Below are 19,636 nucleotides of genomic sequence, written 5' to 3' on the forward strand. Positions count from 1 at the left end.
GCGCGCAACGGGAGCGTCCGCCTTCCGCGGTGCCACTCGGGCCTGGGCTGCCCGCGGGAGCCGGGGGCGGGCAGCCGGGAGCACCGCCCCGCCAGCGCGCCCCGCCCGTGGGAGAGGAGGGGCTGCGGCGCGGAGGACCACTGGAGGCGCAGCGCCGCCGCCGCCGCCGCCGCCGCTGTCGGAGCTGGAGTCCGCGGCTCCGCGCAGGCGGCGCCCGCGCCTCCGCTCCCTGGCCAGCCCGCGCGCCAGGGCCGCCTCCCGCAGCTGCCGCCAGGGCCGCCTCCCGCCGCTGCCGCCGCAGAATCGGCGCCGCCGCTGCTCGCCTTCCAGGTAGGTGTCCTAGCGCAGAGGGGACCCCGGGAGCTGACACCGCGGTACCCGCACCGCAGCCCGGGGGCATTGTGCGCGTCCGGAGGGCCGGAGGGACGCGCGGGTGGGCAGCCTGGCTTTGGGCCCTGGAGGCGTCGCCGCCCCCTGGGGGTTCCCTTGGCTGGTGAACCCCGGCGGCGGGGGCGGCGATGCCTGTCGGGCCCCGTGGCCAAGGTGGGAGGGGGCGTCTGGGTCAAGGTTCCCGGCTCGCCACCCTCCCTTCCCCCTCGTTGTTGGGGGAATTCCGGCCTCCTGGCTCGCGCGCCCGCATTCCTCCGCGCAGCCCGGCACCCCAGCTCTGCCTGGCTGCCGGGGATTGAAGCTGGGGCCGGGAGAAGGACTGATGTAATTGTCAGCGGAGAACCGAACCCGCGAGGCGAGAGCGCCGGTGCCCGCGTCGGTTCCAGCTAACGCCTACGCCGCACCTCCCAGCGAATCCGGGGAGCCGAGATGAGCGGCTGGGGAAGTTGTGCATTGGGTTTTATTGTGCGCGTGCACTGCGGACTGCCCTCGCGGGCCACCCCTGTCCCCCGGCTGCTGGCTCCCCTGCAGCCTTCTCTGCAGCTTTGGTCCACACCTCCAGCCAGGGCCGAGTCTGCCTTCCCTGGTTCAGACCGGGACAGCGTTTGCATTGCAGTCAGGACGTGCTTCCCCTGCATTGAGCCCCGAGCTGCCCGCAGATCGTGTCGCCGGGGATGCTGAGGGGAGGAGAGGAAGGGAGTCCTGGGGAGGAAGCCAGGAAGAAGTAATGACACCAGCAGATTTTTTTTTTAAAGCCTTTACTGTTGTGGGCACATCTGCATGACACCTTTGGAGCTGTTTTTGAAAGTTATGACCAGATACTGATTTTGTGGCAATTCTATGATATTCCTAACAGTAGCTTAAACATAGAGACCCAAAGCTGGGGAAAGCATTACATAATGGACATGAAGCAAATGACACGAAACTAAGTGAACCCAGTGGGTTGCCAGCTTATTTCTTTCTCCCAGATGCAAAGTCCTATAGGTTTTTTTTTTTCTTCATACCAATTTCCTTCTTTAAGTAATTGAACTAGTTTTAGCAAATTGTATGTTATATTCACTCGTGATTTTTTTCCTAAATAAGAGAACAATTTTTCCTTGACATCTTTTCTTAAAATAAAAAATTTGCATGCTAGCGGATAGTTGTATATCACGGGGCTGATTTGTAAATGTAGTCTTCCGTCAAAGGTAAAATTTTAAAATATCCCGTCTTAATATCATTAACTTTGTTTTCCTCTTGGTTGTGTTTTTTCCTCCCTCCTCCATCCCCGTTTGTTTTTTGGAAGCATTTCTACAGTTTGAGGTACCGCAAGCTCACAATGTTGATAATCCTATCCAATGCTACAGCATTGCAGATACAAAGACTAATAATAAATGAAACAGAAGACCTCACAGTAACTCAGAGTGAGCAGAGTTCCCAAGGTCGAAGGGAAGCTGCAGTGTAACTCGCTATTATCACCTATAGAGAATGTGTCTTGTCTTCATTGAGTTATAAGGAGGGTCCTGTTTGGTGGAATATTATTCCTATTATTCTTTTACCCCTGAATATCTTGTGTTTCCCCTTTAAAAAATTTTTTTTTCAATGTGGAAACAAAATATTTCCATTAAAATCTTTACTTTTAGAAAACCTAAAAATCCTGTATTTGCTGATTTTTTTTTTCAGTTTTGTTATTGATAACTCAATTATACACGCAATGGATGGATTCCTTTTGGGATATCTCAGTTTCAAATTATGGTTTTATCAGATGTCTCTTGGTATATAGTGTGATATGATTCTGCTGAACTTTTATAGGAACATGTAAGTTTTCTCGTCTCTAGATTGCTTTAACCTTATGTTAACTGTACTCTGTGAAGAGGGATAAAGTCCTCCTAAGATGAAGCATTTGTGGTTGGAGATCTGTAGTACCACCGCAGAAACAGAAACAGGTTAATGCATCAGTAGGTAAAAGTTTTATGTGACTTTATTCATGAAACTGTTGGATTAGGGAGAAGATTCAAATTTGATTAAAACGCCTTCGTTAGGTAGCATTCAGTGATCATTGAGTGGATAATTTCTTATGAGCATCCATCTGTTCAAGACACTGGTCTAGGTACTGTGGGAAATACAAATAAGAATAAAAAGATGTCTCTACCTTCACGAGTTTGTATATCTAGTCTAGTTTGGGGGGATAAGTCATGAATTCTCAAGAGGTTTTTTTTTTTTTTTTTAACTGCGAAGGTTAAGTAATGATTATAATACTTCTTTAAAGTTTGTTTTGAATCTTGCAAAAAAGGTCTCATGCTACGCATTGACTTCTGGGAATTTTTTTCTTCTCAACATTATGTCACCATGATTCGTCCATGCTGTATATAGCTGTAGTTCACTGACTTCCATTGCTGTACATGATTCCATTATGTATCCGTAGCAATTATGTTTCCCTGTTCTGCCAGTGGCTCCCCCGCCACCTTGAAAAAATATTTGCAATGAGTGCTGCTCTGGTCATTCATGCTTCCTGGGCCACATGTGCAAGTGTTTCTCTTGGGGAAATACCAAGGTACAGAATTGTTGATTTGTAAGATGTGTAAGTATTCAATTTCCTAGTTGTTGCCAAATTATTTCCCAAAATTGTTGTACTAATTTATACAAGCCGGGGGAATAAACAAATACAAATCATCAAATACAAACAAGCATTTGTATAGGTACGTGTGTTGAAATACATGTTTTGTTTGTTTGTTTTAAAGCAGGAGGATAAACTTAAAACCTAGCACAGCAGTTGTCCTCTGAGAGGACCAGGGGGATGGCATGGGGAGGAACACACAGGTGGATATAAGTTGTTGGTAATGATCTAGTACCTAGAGTAAGTTCATAGATGATTATCGTATTTTATTTTTTATTTTTTTAAAAGATTTTATTTATTTATTTGACAGAGCGAGATCACAAGTAGACAGAGAGGCAGGCAGAGAGAGAGAGGAGTAAGCAGGCTCCCCGCCAAGCAGAGAGCCTGATGCGGGACTCGATCCCAGGACCCTGAGATCATGACCTGAGCCAAAGGCAGAGGCTTAACCCACTAAGCCACCCAGGCGCTCAATGATTATCATATTTTAAAAGAAAGAAAGAAAGAAAGAAGGTCTCATGCATGGATCAGTAGTAATTTAGAGTTCTAAGGAAAAAGAAAATAAGGACAATACAGTGTTATCATAAGGCACACCAGGCTCCTGTACCAAAAGACCCAGAAGATGTCAGTTGAGGGATAAGGAAGCAGTCCCTGTGTATAGACATGTATTGTGTAGAGTTCATGGCAGAAGCTTACAGGAAAGATGAGCTGGAAGTGGCCTTGCTGAGAAGGGAACCTCAGCCATCTTGAACAGAGGAAATGAACAGAAGTGGAAGAAGCCATGGGGAATTTTCCAACCATGAACCACTCAAAGAGTTTATTAAAAAGTCTAGAGAACTGATAGATTGGGGGTGAGGGTGTGAAGGGGAGAGATTCAAGGCAGGATCCCTGGTTTGGAAGCTGTTGATTGAGATGAGAATTCTCTGGAGAGAACTAAAAAGAAAGAATGGATTTTAAAAGATGCTAGGAGAAGAATCCAAGGCTTAAGATCCTAAATAGGAATAGGAGGAAGGAGTCAAAGATGTTTCACTTCATTTACTTTTTTAAAAAAAGATTTATTTATTTGGCAGAGAAAGAGAGACACAGAGAGAACACAAGCAGGGGGAGTCAGAGAGGGAGAAACAGGCTCCCCGCCGGGCAGAGAGCCCGATGTGGGGCTCGATCCCAGGACGCTGGGATCATGACCTGAGCCGAAGGCAGAGGCTTAATCCACTGAGCCACCCAGGCACCCGATGTTTCATTTTAATTAAAAGAAATAGAGAAGTTGCGGTGGGAGCTTTTAGCATGATTTAGACATATCAAGTGTGGGATGATCGATATTCAGCTTATGTTTGAAGATACGAACTTGGAGCTAGTGGGCAGTTAGGAGACTCACAGTGAAGACTTTGATTTTCTTATGTTGTACCTGGTGCATATGGAAGAGTATCTGAGGGAAGAGGACATAAAATGCCTTTGTGAAATTTTATTGTGTGAAGGAGGTAAATGCTCAGTGGTTAAGGTATGAAGATGATATTTTGGATTGACAGGAAGCGGGTTCATGGAATTGAGAGTGTGTTGGCATCACAGTCAGAAGAGTTGGAATCAAATCTTTCTTGACAGTTTACTAGTTGTGTGTAATTTGGGGAAGCAGACCGCTCTGATCCTCAGTTATGGCACATGTGAAATGAAGATACTAATAACCACTTCCCGTGACTGCAGGGAACAGGATGTGATGGAGGGACTAGAGCCTTGCCGGTTGATGTTTGCTTTCATACTGTTTCCCATCTAATGTTGCAAAGTAATGGCACATGTGTTTGTATTTTCTGACATATACTCCCTTGAAAAGGATAAAGGATTTCAACCCTTGAAGTTCTCTTCATTATAATAAAGAGAACTTCAAGGGTTGAAGTTCTCTTCATTATAATAAAGAGTTGCTTATGCTCTCCTGTGTGGACAGGATAGGGCTTTCTATTTCTAGGGCCATTCTGGAGTAATATATAGTGTCATTTTGATTGAATACCATTTTAGCTGGCATTCTGATTTGTAAATATTATGCTAGGTACTCAGCATTTTCTCGTCCTATTTTAAAATTCGTTTTCCGATTTTGCTTCTATTTCTTGACGTCTTCTGATCCTCTGTAATGTTTTTTTCTTGCTGATTTCACACCAGCTGATACAATGATTCGTGGCTGGATAGTTTTCCCCAAGGCAATATAATCCTCAATTGCCTTTCCTTGGCATAGTGATTTGGAGAACATCTTGACATCTTGCTGGTAGTTCCATCAGCGGCTGAATGGAAATGTGGCAATATCTTACAGGAAAAAAGAAAAGAAAAAGGAAAAGAGAAAGACAGACCTCCTGAAGGAAAAAGTTTGTTGTTTACCATTATAGTCAGAAGTTATCAAAAAGCTCCTAAGAGAGTCAATGACTCACTCCAGAAGCCTCTGTTTTTCAGGGATGATTAGTCATACCCTTCACTTCAGCTACACATTCCCTATATCCCATAAATAGATATAAATATTTAATGACTTGAAATCCAGGCTGGACTCAGGAGCTTTGGTCAAAACAATGAGCAAAAATTAATTTTAGGGATAACTGACATGATCTACATCTCACTTGGTGAAAGTGGTAGTCTGCTCTTCTGGCACGGTTCTGTTTCCATGAACTTTGGAAGAAGTTCTGCATCCTTACATTCAGTTACCAGACCCTAGGCTGATCAATTTCACAGAGAGGTGACCAGCATCTGTGGGTCTCGTGTGAATGGGCCATGGGCCATCAAGTGCCTTCCTTCTTCTTTCAGCCCCTCTTTATTGAGCACCTACTATGTACCAGACATTCTCTTAAGTGCTGGCTCATAAACCTGTCTGCCCTCAGGGTCCACCCAAGACAGAATCTACCAAAAACAAATCACAATTGAATATGTATGCGAATGTGGAGGGTGGATCTGGCTTTGGTTTTGGAATTTGCATGAAGTTTCTATTTTTTCATTTGTTCCTTAAACTTTTTCCAGATTTATGTTTAGACCTCCTTGAATTGAGAGTGCTATGGGGGAAAAAACGTGGTCCCTGCAAAGAACAGTTACTTTAAATGTACTTCTGTTTTATTGACTTTTTAAAGCAGAAGACTTTAAACTCATGGCAAGTCCTTTTGTCAAGAAGATACCTCAGTGTTGTCACATAGGAGAGACAGAGGTCAGGGAAAGGAGAGCTGGGTGGGTGAAGTCAGATTTGTGAGAATGGAATGTGTCTTAGCGCCGAGTTGATTTTTAAAGGGAAAAATGGAAAATAGACCAGAATGGTTAATTAAAGATCCAGCTGTATTACAGGGAATTGACTGTACTGAATCATGATGGTCGCAAGATGAGGTTTCTGGTGGGCTACATGAACCCTTCTCTTTGTGTTCACTTACTTTATGTCGTAGTACAGTTTTTAAAAATCAGTTCTTTTTGTGTTTTTGGGTGAAAGTTTATCTTCCTTAGTAATCTCTACCCGCAAGGTGGTGCTTGATCTCATGACCCCAAGATCAAGGGTCACGTGCTCTTCTGGCTTAGCCAAACAGGCAGCCCTTAGGGTGTGTCTACATTAAAATAAATCATAATATAAATGTTGAATGTCTTTAAATTGTAAGAATTATGTTAATCATAGGCAGCAGAAAAGTCCAGTGAATCTTTCTGCTACTGGTTTGGCAGTTTACTTGAAAGCAAAGCCTCTCCTGTGGGAGAATATTCCATCTCGCAGGACCAGAGTCTCAAAATCTATAGTAAGCTGTGGAAAGGCAGAGCAAGAAAGGAGGCCAAGGCAGGTAGCTTACTGTCCAGGACTTTAAGGAATAACTGGGTTAGAGAGTGTTAAGTATGTAACTTAACTCTCAAACTTCAAATAAGTTTAAATAAATAAATATGTAAACAAGTTTAAGTAAAAGTAAATTTACATAAGTAAATAACATTTAAATAAGATATCAGCAGACTGTCTTTTGAATCCGTTTCTCCAGCGTTGATGGTGAGTACAAATAATTCATAATTAATACATAAAAATGTTTCTCCTTTAGAGATGATGGATTATGTTTTTCTCTGCTCAAGAAAATCTGTGTATCAATTCACATAAATAATAAATAATAATAATAATAAATAATAAAAATAATAATAAATAAATAATAAAACACATGAAGAAAATACTACTCAGGCACTAGAAATACTCATCTTTGCTTGATGGCTGGTGCTTGGATGACCTTTATATTAGATTACTAAGACGTTAGAGCTGAAAGAGGTTTAAAAAGTCATCTATTCCAACCTCTCCCATTTTCCAGCTGGGGAGCCTGAGGCCTAGGGACTTGCCAAGTGAGGTGCAAGCCCTGTGTACAAATAGAACTAGAAGATAATGTGCCAAATAATTTACTCCTGTTGGGGAATAACAGGAAATAATGCTCTTCCCTAAATTGTGGGTGCGGGAATGAGAGAATGAACCAACAGCAGCCTCTGCAGTGGAATTTTAACCTTCTTTTGTATCATTCTCCTTCTTGAGTGGCCAGTGTAGAAAGTGAAATCATACGTATATATGTATATTATTTTCTTGGGTTTTTAGAAAAAAGGCTTTGTTCTGAGGGTAAGATGAAAGGAATGACACTACAAATATCATTATTTAAATTTTTTTGCTCTTCGCTGTCTTGATCCCTATAACTTTGTCTTTTAATTCCATGGGCAGGAAAGGATAGAGAAAAATTAAATTTTCCCGGGTTAGATACTTTTCTATCTTTTTTCCTTTGGCATTCTCTTTCCATATGGTAATATAAGAGAAAATCAACATGTAGAGGGAATTGAGTCAGGAACAGAACATTAACTTCTACTTTTTTATCTTGCATCATGTTGAGGCAATTTTCACCATTGTGCTTGAGACAGCGACCTATCCACCTTTTGAAAAGAGCATGGAAGGAGAAGGGAGAGCAACAGCAGCATATTTTTAGAATCTTTTTTTCAAAAGTCAAACTTAAAATAAACCTGGCCTCAATTTTTAGCAATAGCTTTATTTCACATCTGCTACACTAGCGCCTAAGTTTTATCCTAATTTGAAGAAGTTACTTTGCTTTTTTTTAATACATAATGCAATGTTGTTGGGAGTAACACACTATGAACAATTACTAAAGCTTAAAGAATAAAGTATCTAAAAGAATATTAAAATTAAGAAAATTGTGCCATGTCATTTCTGGAGATAAAGTCTGATTTTTATTTTAAATTAAGATAACATTTTTGCTTTCTGTTTATCTGTCTCAGCTAGACAATCTTTTGCATATTCGCACCCCATCAGGCAACAATCTGAGCAGTTTTTGTTGTATAATTTTCCCAGAATAGAAAAAGTAGCACAGTTTGAATGGCATGTTGATTATGAAAAGACATTAATGAAATTCTTTTTGATCTCAATAAACTTCAAATCGAAGCAAGAACTATAAAAAGAATGTGATCTCCAAGGTAGGCCAAGCAAATGTAGGGTTCATGTGCAACTCGATGAAGAAAGCAAAGGAGGAGAAAGCAAAATCGGCAAGAGCTCAGGGTAATGAAAGAGGAAGGTCAAGGAAGGAAATAGATCGCTATTCTATCCCAGCTTGTCTTCCAGTCTCATTTCAATCCCATCTGATGGAGGTCGGATATGAGGGAGGATATCTGTCTCTACACTTAAAAAAAAAAAAGTTTTTAAATGTTTTGAAGAACATAGAATAAGTTAAGATGAAAAGACTGATAAAGCAAATGCCGTTTCAGGAAAAAATATTGTCTGTTCTGGCAGAAGATAAATATTACCACATGGAAAAGAAACCATAACATGCCACAAACAAGGTTTAACTCATTAATACCCAAAGAGCTCCTATAAATCAATTAAGAAAAATGACTGTTAATCTAATAGGGAAGGGGGCAACAGAATGAAAAAACAGTTGACAGAAAAGGAATTACAGATGGCACTTAAAATATGAAACTGTGCTCAACTCATGGTAAGAGAAATGCAATTTTAAACTATTTAAGTTGCCCTCCCCACACTATTAAGTTGGGAAAGATTTTGATGTTTGTTAGTGCCTTATAGTGGCAAGGGTTTGGAGGTAACTGACAGACAGGTTCATGCATTATTGGGGTACAAAACGTACAGCATCTATGGATAACAAAATTAAAAGTTCACCTACCGGAGAAGAGTAAATGAAACAAGTTGGGATTGGGAGGGAGACAAACCATAAGTGACTCTTAATCTCACAAAACAAACTGAGGGTTGCTGGGGGGAGGGGGGTTGGGAGGGGGGGGTGGGGTTATGGACATTGGGTAGGGTATGTGCTGTGAAGTGTGTAAACCTGGAGATTCACAGACCTGTACCCCTGGGGAAAAAAATATATATGTTTATAAAAAAAAAAAAAAAGTTCACCTACCTTCTCACCCCCGGAAATCTAAGAAATTTTTCTATAAATATACTTGTACATTGCAAAATGAATTTGCATAAAGATATCAATTGCAACATTGTCTGTAGTGGCAGAAGACTCAGGGAAAGCTGAATATCAGCATGGGATTGGTTAAATAATTAGGAGCAGAAACAAAACTAGGTAGCTATAAATAACAAACACTTATCAATTGCTAAATTTCAAAAAGTAAGATCATTCTATATTTGCTGATATGAAATGATTTCTAAGGTATAATAAGGGAACAAATCAAGGTACAGAGTGGGATATGGCTGTTGGTGTTAAATATGAGTTTATAAATATATGTTTATGTGTAACTGTAAAGACTATCTCTGGAAGATGACACAAGAAACTGGTAAAGTGATTGACTCTGGGGAGGAAAACTGGGTGGTTGTGTGGGGATGTAAAGGACACTTACTTAGGACACTTAGTATATCCCTTACTACCTTGTGAATTTTTAAACTTATGAACATATTATCTATTCAAACCAAGATAATTGTAAAATTTAAGAAGTACAAACTTTCAGTTATAAAATATATATTTTTTTAATTTATTCGACACAGAGAGAGAGATCACAAGTAGGCAGAGAGGCAGGTGGAGAGAGAGGGGGGGAAGCAGGCTCCCTGCTGAGCAGAGAGCTCGATGCGGGACTCGATCCCAGGACCCTGAGATCATGACCCAAGCCGAAGGCAGAGGCTTTAACCCACTGAGCCACCCAGCCGTCCCTTGGTTATAAAATTAAAAAAAAAAAGATTTTATTTATTTATTTGACAAATGGAGATTACAAGTAAGCAGAGAGGCAGGCAGAGAGAGAGGGGGAAGCAGGCTCCCTGCTGAGCAGAGAGCCCGATGCAATGCGGGGCTCGATCCCAGGACCCTGAGATCATGACCTGAGTCGAAGGCAGAGCTTAACCCACTGAGCCACCCAGGTGCCCCAGTTATAAAATACTTAAGTCATGGGGATATAATGTACAGCGGGGATATAGTGACCAATATTGTAACAACTTTGTATGGGGACAGGTGTTAACTGGACTCATAAACGGGAATCATTTCATAATGTATAAAAATTATCAGATCACTATGACATACACTTGAAATGAATAGGATATTATATGTCCATTATAACAATTAAAAAAAATTGCTCGGGGGATCGCTTTTACTGATGAAGAATTTTGAGTGGTTGTAACCAAACAGTTGTAACAAGTAGCTGTTATACTTGTAACCAATGGCATTCCTTTGCAACTTTGGGGCTCATTCTGACCTGATATAAGAACACAGTAGCTACCATAAAGACTCAGCTAACAGGTGAGTAACTCATCTAACAGGCTAGAGTCCAGAGAAGAGGGAAACTGCTAGTGGTTGCCCTTTGGTAGAGTTGCTGGCCCCTGCCCTTTCCACACCCAGGTCTCTCTCTCCCGTCACTTGCATTGCATTTCACCCCCTTTTACCTCATCATTCCTGAACCCCCACAGCAGTCTCTATCCCCTACAACTCAGAAGCTCCTTTTTGTTCCCTGTTCCACTAGGGGTCTTCCTTTGGCTGCCCCTTGTGGATTTTGTCCTCCCAAGCAGAGCAGAAGCTCCTTTTTCGGGCCAGTTTATACTTGCTCAGAGTATTGGAAGTGAGTGATCATTCGGACATTCTTTAATCCTGTCATCTTTCTCAGGATAATTTATTTGACAAAGTATTTCTTGAGCACCTACTAAGTCAGAAAAGGCCAGGAAGTAAAAAGTGCTCATGAAATTGACATTCTAATTAAAGTAAATAAAAAGTAAAAGACAGTTAATTGCTGTTTTAGTTGCCATTAAGAACTGTTTAAGGACAATAAACGTGATCGATGGGGCCGAGAGCAGTGGGTAGTGGTGGTGGGTGTTTGCTTCCCAGCACCGCCATAAGTAAGTACCAGGAATTGGGTGGCCTAAAACAAGAGAAATGTATTGTCTCAGTGCTGGCGGCTTGAAGTTCAAAACTTAGGTGGGTCCCTCCTTGCCTCTTCTACCTTCTGGCAGCCCCAGGCATTCCTTTGCTTGCAGTAGCACAACTCAGTCTTTGCTAACCTTCTTCCCCTGTCTCTGTTTGTGTGTCTCCTGTTTGTATAGGACACCAGTCATGATGGATTAAGGGCTGACCCTACTCCAGTATGATCTCATCTTAACTACATTGCAACAATCCTATTTATGAATAAAGTCATATCCTAGGGGAGCAGGGGTTAGGAATTCAGCATATCTTTTTGGGAGATACAATTCAATCCATAACATTGGGCTTGCTTGGGTGAACGGACCAGGGGAAAGGCCTTGCTAGGTGAAGACATTTGAATTGAACCTCAATAATGGGTAAGAGCAGGTTGTGAAAAAATCTGGGCGCAGAGCCTTTCCTGCTAGAGGGAACAGCAAGTATGAGGACCCAGCGAATAAGCCTCTTGGAACCCAGGGTTTTACATTCTTAAAAAGGGCAAAAAGGGTATGTGGTTTGAGCAGGTGACTTTTATGGTTAAAGTCAATAGGACTTTACTTTTTTTTTTTTTTAAGATTTTTTTTATTTATTTGACAGACAGATCACAAGTAGGCAGAGAGGCAGGCAGAGAGAGACAGGAGGAGGCAGGCTCCCTGCTGAGCAGAGAGCCCGATGCGGGACTCAATCCCACGACCCTGAGATCATGACCTGAGCTGGAGGCAGAGGCTTTAACCACTGAGCCACTCAGGCACCCCAGGACTTTACTTTTGAACACTCTTGGATGTTTTCACTTTTGGTGAGGCAAAGACCAAAATGTTTTTTTCCTTAAAAATTAACTGCTGAGGGGGTGCCTGAATGGCTCAGTCACTGAAGTGTCTGACTTTTGATTTCGGCTCAGGTCATGATTTCAGGGTCGTGAGATCCATGCCTAGCACGGGGCCTGTTTGGGATTCTCTCTCCCCTCTTCCTCTGCCCCCCACCCCCATTAACTGCTGAGAAATCAGGCCTATAAGCAATGGCTTATCACATTTTAAGAATTTTGTTGATTAAAAATTTCCTTTGCATTTTAATAGAATTCTCCATCACTATTTTTGGGTTTATTAACCTAAAAACTTTAAGTATAACAACATCTGAGAATTAAGTAGACTTCATAATAATAGAGATTATTTTCTAGAGGTAAATTAATTAAGGCTAACTATAGCCTTTAAAAACCTGACATCATATATTAAATTGTCATTTTCAACAAGATTATAATGTTTTTGTAGTTCTCCTCTGTGATACCTAATGCTAAGTAGCATTAGCATGATTTATATTACATATTCATGAAAATTCTTAGTTTCCTTGAATTAAAAATTGATTCAGAGTACAGAAAAATCTGTATGGAAATATAAATTTCGGGGTAGTTAGTCAAGAAGATTCCATGTTAGACTGGTACCATCTTTTAGCATTCAGAAGTTAAAACGAGGTAATTTAAAATACTAAAATATTTAAAGCAAAATTGACACTATGATATTTGCATTAGAATATTACATATGCCTACTTTAGCCAGAACTTTGATGTGGTTAATACAGATTTATTTATTTATGTTAGAGAAAAAAATAGTAGTTATGAGTAACAAGCTTCTGCAAAAAATTCTGAATGAGTTAAAAAAATGCTTATGTAAAATTAGATTTTTATAGAGAACGGCTATTTAGGTAAGGCATAGTGTTATAAACGTAGACTGGGGCCAAGGCTGCCTGGGTTCAAATCCTCGCTTGGCTTTGTCCAGCTGCGTGACTCTGAATAAGTCCATTAACTCTACTTTGCTTTGCTTTCCTAAAATGGCAAATATAAAAATGGCGCCTAACACAGAGGATTGTTAAGAAGATAAATATGGTACAAATAATAACAACTAGCACTTACACAGCACTTACTATGTACCCTGTTCTTAGAAATGTATATGATTTTATTCTTTTCTTAGATATGTATATGCATTAATCATATACCTGTATGTACATGTATGTGTACATATATACGATTAATGCATATACATTTCTAAGAACAGGGCACATAGTAAGTGCTGTGTAAGTGCTAGCTGTTATTATTTTTACCATGTTAATTAAAAATTTATATTATTCACTAGTTGGAAACGAAACTTACTATGTAAAATGTAAATATGATCATAATGTCTTTTATGCCTTGTTGCAAATCAAAAGCTAATTTGAGAGAGATAAGAAAATTGTCAACAGGATTTGTAAGGTTCTGTTCTAATCTGTCAGAAGTATTTTATATGCTGACCCCCCTTAGTTATTGATAGCAATGACTGTATTCAGGAGATTTGGTTAGGTATTAAGGAAGAAAGAAAGATGATTAAGCTGTCAGTCCTACTCTCAAGATTCTGCCCATCCAGTAGGGGAGCTAAGATATAATTTAGTATAATACCAATTGTAATGAGGTAAGTGTCACACCAAGAATGTGAGTTAATACTGTGAGGGCCTGTGGAGGCTGTGAAGGATCTGGGAAGGTTTTGTGATTAAGAGGGACATGGGTAAAAATGTAGGAACTGATGACATTTTTAGGAGGTGGGAAGGTTGGAGAGAGAAATCTGGGGTAGAGGATGAGCAGAGAGATGGATGGGCAGAAGACCAAGAATCATGTCCCTGAGTCAAGAGAGAAAAGAATTTCTGGGAAGAGAAATGGGCTATCACAAATAGAAAGAAGAGTCAAGGAAAAAGAGATTTTAGAAAGATCGTGAAAGCATTCCCTTCCTTATCCTCTGTGGGCTAGAGATTTGGTTGCGTATCCATTGACTTTTCTTGACAAAATAGCACATAGTAGAATTTCTGGGACAAGGCATATAACTGAAAGAATTATCGGCTCAGATAAGATAGCATTTATGGGGCACTTGGGTGCCTTAGTGGGTTAAGCCTCTGCCTTTGGCTCAGGTCATGATCTCAGGGTCGTGGGATCAAGCCCCGCATTGAGCCCTGCTGAGCAGGGAGCCTGCTTCTCCTCTCTCTCTGCCTGCTGCCCTGCCTTCTTGTGATCTCTCTCTCTCTGTCAAATAAATAAAAAGAATCTTTTTTAAAAAAGATAACGTTTATTTATATTGATGTGATTTAAATATAGTAAAATTTCTAGTTGTGTGTGTGGTTTTTTTTTTTTAATTCTCTAAAGAGCACTTTTAAGACAAGCTACCTTTTTTTTTTTAAGAGTTTATTTATTTATTTGTCAGAGAGAGAGGGAGCACAAGCAGGGGGAGCAGGAGGCAGAGGGAGAAGCAGGCTCCCTTCCAAGCAAGGAGCCCCATGTGGGACTTGATCCCAGACCCTGGTATCATGACCCGAGCTGAAGGCAGGTGCTTAACCGACTGAGGCATCCTTTTTTTTTTTTTTTTTTTTTTAAGATTTTATTTAAGGACTAGCTACCATTTGTTTAGCACTTTTTGTCTGCCAAGCATTCTCCGAAGGATTTGAGGTGATTATCCTCTTGTTTAAAGCCTTGCAGATGCTCTTACAGTCAATATTGTTACTTTTATTTTATGGGTGAGGAAGCCAGGGTCCAGGGAGGAGGTGACCAGCTCACAATCCGCCTGTAGCAAGTGACCAAGGTGGATTCGAAACTGACCTGTCTGGCCCCGAAGCCTGGACTCTTGACCAATTTTAGGTAATGATTGCTCTGTACCTTCAAGGTATTCTAGATGCAGAGTTGTTAAGACCCAACTTTTACTGATGACCGGCCACACTGGCCTTGCTGTTCTTGTAATAAGCCCGGGTTATTCCCACCTCAGGGTCTTGGCACCAGCTCTTTTCTTTTCTTTGGGGCACCTTCCCCCCACTACCCCCCGGCTCCTCCTCGCCTTTCCCATGTCAGCTCGGATATCAGAGAGGCCGACCCCAGCACTGCCCCGGAGTGTGTCCATGCACCCCCATCTGAGAACATCTTCCTTATGGGTTTATTTGTTATTTGTCGTCTCCTAACTTTCGTTGTCTATCTTAGTCACTGCTGTGTTCCCAGGACCTAGTTTCATGATGGGCGCTTAATATCTGTGGGATGAACGAAAGCATGACATCTCGAAGATACAGGATTTCAGGTCATTGGTGAGATTCTGCAGGTCTGTGGAGATGCTAGCGATTCCGGTCGGCGGTTGTTCCTTTCCTATTTAGCATGTCTTTTTTCAATAACTTTGAATTGAAAACTAGGTGACATTTTAAAGGAAAGTACTAAAACTTTCTGCTGTATTTAAAGCAATACAACTTCATTGTAGAAAATCTTGCAAACACAGAAAAGCGTGTTTTAAAATTACTTTTAATCCTGTTTCTGGAAGCTGAAGTTTAGCATTTGGACATATGTTTTCAATTTTTTTTAAATTGCTTTCTTTTTCTTAGCAATGAATCATGATGATTTCTTGTATCACCCATTATTCTTCTTAATTGTAAAAATAGACTTTATTTTTAAGAGCTGTTTTGGGTTCACAGCAAAATTGAGCAGAAACCAGAGGGATTTCCCATCTATCCCTTCCCCCAAACAAGCCAAGTCTCCGCTATCCACACCCTACCAGACCAGCACGTTTGTTAAAACAGATGAGTCAACTTTGACACATCATCGTCACCCAAAGTCCATAGTTTACAGTAGGATCCACTCTTGGTGTTGTACATTCTGTGCATGTGGACAAGTGTAGAGTGACATATATTCACCATTACTGTCTCATACAGAATAGTTTCGCTGCCCTAAAAATCCTCTGTGTTCCGCCTGTTCATCCTTATCCCCAACACTATCCCCTAGCTGCTTCTGATCCTTTTACTGTTTCTATGGTTAAACTCAATTTTTAATTGGTGTAGAATATTCCATTTTATGTATATGCCGTGTTTTACTTAATTCCATTTGGACAGCAAGGTGGTTTTTCTGCATTAAAAATAACCTGACGAATGGCCTTGTACACAGATTTTTGTTTACAACTCTGACTGTTCCCGAAAATGACCATATTGAGGATTAAAGGATACGAACACTTTAAGGCCTTTATTATGTGTTCTCTAACAGCCCAATCCTTCAGATGTCTTTTAAAACCATTTTTCCCTCCCACTGAGAATGTATGAAAGGGCTTAGTAGGAAGAATTGTCCTATTAGCTGCAAAAATACAGACACAATAATAATGGCGGATGTATGTACAGTTCACTACGTGCTAGCAATTGTTTTAAGTGCTTGTCTTGATTTCACTCATTAAATCTTCACGATAGTGCTGTTGGTTAGTACTGTTATTAGCTCCATTTTAAAGATGAGAAAACCAATACACAAAAAGGTTAAGTAACTTGCCCAAATGATTTTCTTAGCTGTGATGTAAGGCCTAAACCTCAGCTTATTGTGTCACATGTTCTCTGTTTTTCTGGTGCATAGTACAGACTCACCAAATGTCCCCTGTAGTATTCAGGATACAAGTAGTAGCATCAAAGACATATGATAATTCGAATGACCATAGAGATATTTTTGAAAAAGATTTTATTTATTTATTAGAGAGAGAGAGAGAGAGAGAGAGAGAGAAAATGAGCAGAGGGGAGGAGCAGAAGGAGAGGGAGAAGCAGACTCCCCACTGAGCAGGGAGCTCAACGTGGGGCTCAACTCCAGACCCTGAGATCATGACCTGAGCTAAAGGTGGATGCCCACCCGGCCAAGCCACCCAGGCGCCCCTGAAATGATCATAGAGAATTTTATTGGCTCTTAATTTTTCAGGTAATGGGTACTCAACTAGAATTTTCCTTAATTCTTTCCTCCAAATTTCAACCTCATCTAACTCACTTGGTATTTAATACAACATTTATGCTGATTAACTGCTACTTAATGACAGGTTATAATTTTTTTTTAAATTTTCTGAGAAGCAACTGAATATAGCATACGTCCATCAGATGCTTTGAATTCTTAACTCTGGCTTTACTATTTTTAGTATAGAAGTGCTCTCAGGCAAATAATAAAATATGACCCAAATTATTATTTTTTGACCAATATTATTAATCTCAATTGGTGACAAAAAGAAACGTAGACAAAAACCCACTTTGCTTTAAAAACCAAATGAGAGCTTCCCTGTGACAGCAGGTAGAGGTAGCATTTTAATTTTTGGCTTCCCTGTGGAAATTCTGCTTTAAACAAATAGGAAGATATATTCTTTTCCCCCTTCCCACTGTTCTTTCCCAAACCTCAGCCATTACCCTTTGCACACATTTCGTATTTCTGGTGATTTGCTCCTGAGGATGCTTGCATATTTGCTCCTAAGTGCTTTGCTGGGTCTTTTTAGAAAGACAGACGGGTTTATTGCCTGGGTTTGGGGCTACATCCTATGGTTTCCTGGCTCACTGAGATATTGAGTCTTTAGCCTTTAGCTGCCTTTGAGCGAACGCTCTGATGTCATGGGGAGCCTCAGTGGGACTGATAACCATTAAGGGTTGTTTTTTATTTCCACTTGTTAAATCCCCAAAACTAATGCTATTAGAGGGCTTTTCATTGAAATAGAAAGCACTGTCTATTCATCTTTTTAGCTCCCACATCACATAGCCTTGTACATAGTGGGCATTCAGTAAGTGTTGTTGAATATATAATTTTTGTTAATTGATTCATATAAAATTACACTGTACATTGCTTGTTATTAGAAATGCTAATTATGGGTTTATTTAGTTTGTATTTACACTCTAATCTGTGGGAGCATTGAAGGAAAAGCTTGTAGAGCTTGTCCTTTAAACTTTAAAGGAACACACATACTTGGATAAAGCAGTCCTGAAGTTCTGTTTTCAAATGCCCATTGTAGGGTAGCCAACTGGCAATTATTTGCTTCTCTATGTAAGAAATACATAAAAAAATACTTTGAGTAAAATGCCTAATTATTCTTTGTAAGCAGACCACATAATGTGAAATGACCAGGTTTAGGGATTACATTTTTCAAAGCCAGCAGTAAAGTAAACAAAGGTTAACATGCATTTCTTTAAGTTGAAGATGCTAGAGCTTTTTAATTGCTTCTTTTTGGTTTAAAACAGTCCATTTGACATTTCTTTGCAAAACAGTAACTTATGAGTTAGTTGCAAGTAAGGTTCTGTTTCTTCAGACACATTAAAGAACTATCCACAAACTTTTTTCCTTTCTCCTCCTCTGGCATGGGTATCATGACTGTACTCAAAACAGGAAATTAGTAATCTCTTTTTGAAGGTGATGATAGAATGCTGACTTTGACAAGTTAGTTCACACCTGCCCCCAAGTTTTAGTTTAAAAATGCAACTTGGATGATAACATTGCCAAAATGCTTTGTGCCAGGATGTATTACTGGCGTTTTAGGGGGAGGGAGTTACTTAATAATTTTATGCAGTTTTTCATGCTTCCTTAGAATTGTCATTCTAAAATGGATGGATTTTCTTTAGGAATTCCAGAAAGCTTTTAGGGGAATATTCCTAAAATTGTATGCTCTACATATATTATTATTTTATTGAGAATTAAAGTTAAATTAATCTCTCTGATTTGAAGGTAGTTAAGAATCATGGTTAGTCCTCTGCCTAAAGAAAATATTAGTAGGCAGTGTTGGGAGTTGGCGGGTGGTAGACAGCTGATTTCCATAAAGTCAGGATGACAAATTGAAAGGGAAAATGGCCATGCTTCAAAATCAAGGTTTTGGGAGGATTACTTTGAGAATATTTTATGACAGACAGATGCCCAAAATATCCGTCTTATATTCTCTTGTTATCTCAATATCTAAGACTTACACCTAGCACATGAGACTTCCAGCATTACCCGAATCACAGAAGGGACCTTCTGGTCTACCTCTCTCATTTTTGAGGTGAGGAACCTGAGGTTCTGAGAGGTTCAGGGAGGTGTCCAAGCCAGGGCCGGTTTTATACTTACCATCCCAGGTCTGGCTATGAATCCATCCAGACCTGGTACAAGGTACACATTAGGACTGATTTGCAAATATGTATACAGATGTGGAGAAGGTGCTGATGGGACTAATGATAGTCATTTTCATCCTGAGGAATCTGTTCACTGGTTAGGGTTCATGGCTGTTCTTACACTGCCTTTTCAGATATGATTTTGGCTTTAAAACCAAGTCATATTGTAGGCAGAAGTAGATCCTGCCTTGGTCCATTTGGACTGCTATACTCAAGTACCAAAGACTGGATATCTTAAAACAATAGAAATTTCTTTCTTATAGTTCTGGAGGCTGGAAATCTGAGATCAGGATTCTAGCATGGTTGGTCTGGTAAGGTTATCTTCTAGGTTGTAGACATCTCATATCCTTACATGGCAGAAAGAGTTGTGGTTTTTCTCATGTTTCTTGTGCTTGGGG

General features: G+C 40.4%; 1 protein-coding gene across 1 annotated transcript in view; it reads left to right on the top strand.

Moving 5' to 3' along the window:
• Positions 1 to 293: 293 nt before the first annotated feature.
• Positions 294 to 19,636, top strand: part of OSBPL6 (oxysterol binding protein like 6) — a 206,490-nt gene continuing 187,147 nt past the window's right edge. Inside the window, exon 1 of the mRNA XM_032855984.1 lies at positions 294 to 330. The gene's annotated coding sequence lies outside the window, so the exon portion shown is untranslated. The remainder of the gene's footprint in view (positions 331 to 19,636) is intronic.

The sequence above is a fragment of the Lontra canadensis genome, unplaced genomic scaffold (genome assembly GCF_010015895.1).
Source record: "Lontra canadensis isolate GAN:19392208 unplaced genomic scaffold, GSC_riverotter_1.0 scaffold11, whole genome shotgun sequence".
Taxonomy (NCBI): Eukaryota; Metazoa; Chordata; class Mammalia; order Carnivora; family Mustelidae; genus Lontra; species Lontra canadensis.